This window comes from Anomaloglossus baeobatrachus, unplaced genomic scaffold (genome assembly GCF_048569485.1).
Source record: "Anomaloglossus baeobatrachus isolate aAnoBae1 unplaced genomic scaffold, aAnoBae1.hap1 Scaffold_2363, whole genome shotgun sequence".
In the NCBI taxonomy this organism is placed as follows: Eukaryota; Metazoa; Chordata; class Amphibia; order Anura; family Aromobatidae; genus Anomaloglossus; species Anomaloglossus baeobatrachus.
In genome coordinates, this window is record NW_027442030.1 from 51,291 (window position 1) to 54,140 (window position 2,850).

The 2,850-nt window shown below is 46.3% G+C and overlaps 1 pseudogene; it reads right to left on the bottom strand.

The window, feature by feature from the left end:
* Positions 1–347: 347 nt before the first annotated feature.
* On the bottom strand, positions 348–553 carry LOC142261660 (U2 spliceosomal RNA; annotated as a pseudogene).
* Between the last annotated feature and the right edge of the window lie 2,297 nt (positions 554–2,850).

The following is a 2,850-nucleotide window of genomic DNA, read 5'->3' on the forward strand; positions in this document are numbered from 1 at the left end:
GATTCTCTCATCCCAGCCCAGTAAAACTACATATTTTACACAGTCATAAGCAGCCAAAAGGGATCTATTCTATTCAATTGCAAATGATCTAGATAAGACTGAGAATAAGATACTGCACGGGACATAGCAGAGTTGGTCAAGTTGAGTGGAGATGAGTTTGCTATTTGGCACAGCTTTTTGCATCAATAAAGCAAGTAAAAGGTGTGAAAGATAAAAAAAAGGGTGAAAGTGTGAAAAGTGAATTGGCCAAATTGAGGTGCATATAAAGTTTTTGCTTTCTTTCAATTCACTAATGGGGCTCATTTGAATCAGGTGAATTGAGTTCTGCTTTTGGAAACTGGGTTAAGAAGGGGTGCACCGGTCCTGGAGGTACTGCAATACCAGGTCAATGCGTGGAGTGGACAGAGCAAGATTTTTTCCATCTCCTTGTTCTAAAAATCCATTTAATATATGGTCCCCAGAGAGGGGACGTATCAGATATTAAACTGATAAGAACAGATTTAATTTTTTTTTTTTCTGTTTATCAGTAGGACTTCAAAATAACAAAGGTGATCGCCTCCCGTTGCCTGGGAACCGTCCAGGCACAAGAGGGCTATGTGTCACCAGAAGGCGCACACACTTCCTCAAGGCCGGCAGACGTGCAATCCCAGGCACCTTCCAGTACCGACCAAGGTAGCGTCCTCCGAAACTACACTTGATCTTAGCCAAAAGGCCGAGAAGCTATAACCCGAATTGGTTACGGCCTTGAGTGGCACCCTGGCCTATACCGGACACATCTTAGGGAGAGGGAGACAAACCCACGCCTACAGAAGACATTTTGTCACCCAAGCCAACCCTTGAAAAGGCTGTTTTGCAGAGCAAAAACAAGAAGAATGGTGCTTTTTGCAGCCGCCGCCCACTGCAATGAATCTGAATAACTCCTCCTTTTGGACACAAGCACCTCCCCTCCCCCTTGCAGTCTTTCCAATTCATGATACAAAAAGACGGACGGACAGGACAGGACAGGACAGGCTGCCTGACTTTCCGTCACTGCCACCCTTTGCCATCCTTGTCCGTAGAAAGCCCTTTCATCATCCCCAAACCCTAATCTTTTCCCTTCCCTTCCCAGATGCGTCTCACTCCCTTTCATTAGGAAGTGAGCGCAGCCTTTTCTCCGTTCTGCACATGCGCGACGTTAAACACAAATGCGCAGGCGTGCGTTCCATTACCCTCACTGCATTCCACTCCCATACAGGAAGTGGGCGCAGCTATTACTACGGTCGCACATAAAAGAACCCACGGCCACCACTGCACATAGCTGACTCCACCACAGGACACCCACTTCTACACCAACGCAGGTAAGACAGGATCGGCACCTCTATGCTCCCGTTACAATCAGGCTCAGTCACCATGTGATAACGCTCTCAACTCTTTAGTTGCAGGCTCCCCTTGCTTCACCTCCACTGGCTGTGCTGCCATTTCCTCTCCCACCTGGAAGGTATACTTTATTCCACTATTTTCCTGTTTCTCTCTTCCCCCTTTTCCCATAACCTACTTTTATCTGCATTTGTGGGGTATCTATATGCTATTTACATCATAGTTTTATTCATTAATATGGAAGGGAAGAGTGCCCATGAGAGTGTTGAACTGCGGAGAGCAAGAAATTAAGCTGCTCCGATTTGCCACCATTGATAAGCTGTTCTCAGTAGATACACATGCTATCCAAACAGCAGCATCCACCATTGCTTCAGCCCACCCATTCAGTGACAGCTCACCAAGTCAGCCATAGGAGTGGTGTAAGGAATTACACGTAGGCACTGACTCCACACCTTCACATCACAAGAAGGGGGTCTACAGGCTAGTGCAAGAATACGAGCAAGTCTTCAGCAAACATCCGCTAGACTTTTGAAGAATAAAAGGGGTCAAACACTACATCCCCACAAGTGCACACCCACCCATCAAAGAGAGATATAAGCCAAAACTACCTGCACATTACCAGTGTACCAAGGACATGTTGAGCAACATGAAGGAGGCTGGGGTTATCCGTGACAGTTGTAGCCTCTGGGCAGCTCCGTTGGTCCTGTTAAAGAAGAAGGACAGCACCACTCCCCTGTATTGAGGAATAGCTAGCTGCATTGAGAACTGCAAATTATTTTTCTACCCTTGATCTCACTAGTCGCTATTGGCAAGTGTCCGTTGCTGAGGCAGACCGGGAGAAGACCGCCTTTGCCACCCCGATGGGTCTCTGCGAGTTCAAAAGCATGCCCTTCGAGCTGTGCAATTTGCCAGGAACCTTCCAGAGGCTGATGGAATGCTGCTTGGGACACCGAAACTTTGAAACGGTACTGCTATACCTTTATGATGTTATTGTTTATTCTAAAGCAAACAAGATTTTAGGGTGTATAAAAAGGGAGATTAGATCCGGTGATCCCAACGTATTGTTACCCCTCTATAAATCACTTGTAAGGCCACATCTGGAATATGGGGTAAAGTCCTGAGCAGGTTGATAACCATTGGTTTGAGCATGGTAGGGTGTAGTGCGCATCTTCCTGCATCGGTAAAAGCTGCAGAAGTCCTTGAAGATTTCCGCTTCAAAGGCTGTGCCTTGATCTGTGAGGACTCTCTCTGAGTAGCCATGAGGTCTGCATAAGTGTGCTTGGAAGACCTTCGCTGCAGTATGGGCCATTAGATCTTTGACTTGTACCACAACCATAAATCTCGAGTAGTTGTCTACCATCGTAAGTGCATACGTGAGCTCGCCTCGATATTCTGCAACAAAACTCCCTTTTTCGATTTCAGTTTCAGCAAACACTCCTCTTCCTGTAGAAAATATTTATCATTACCTAAGACAGTCATTCTAATGCATGACAA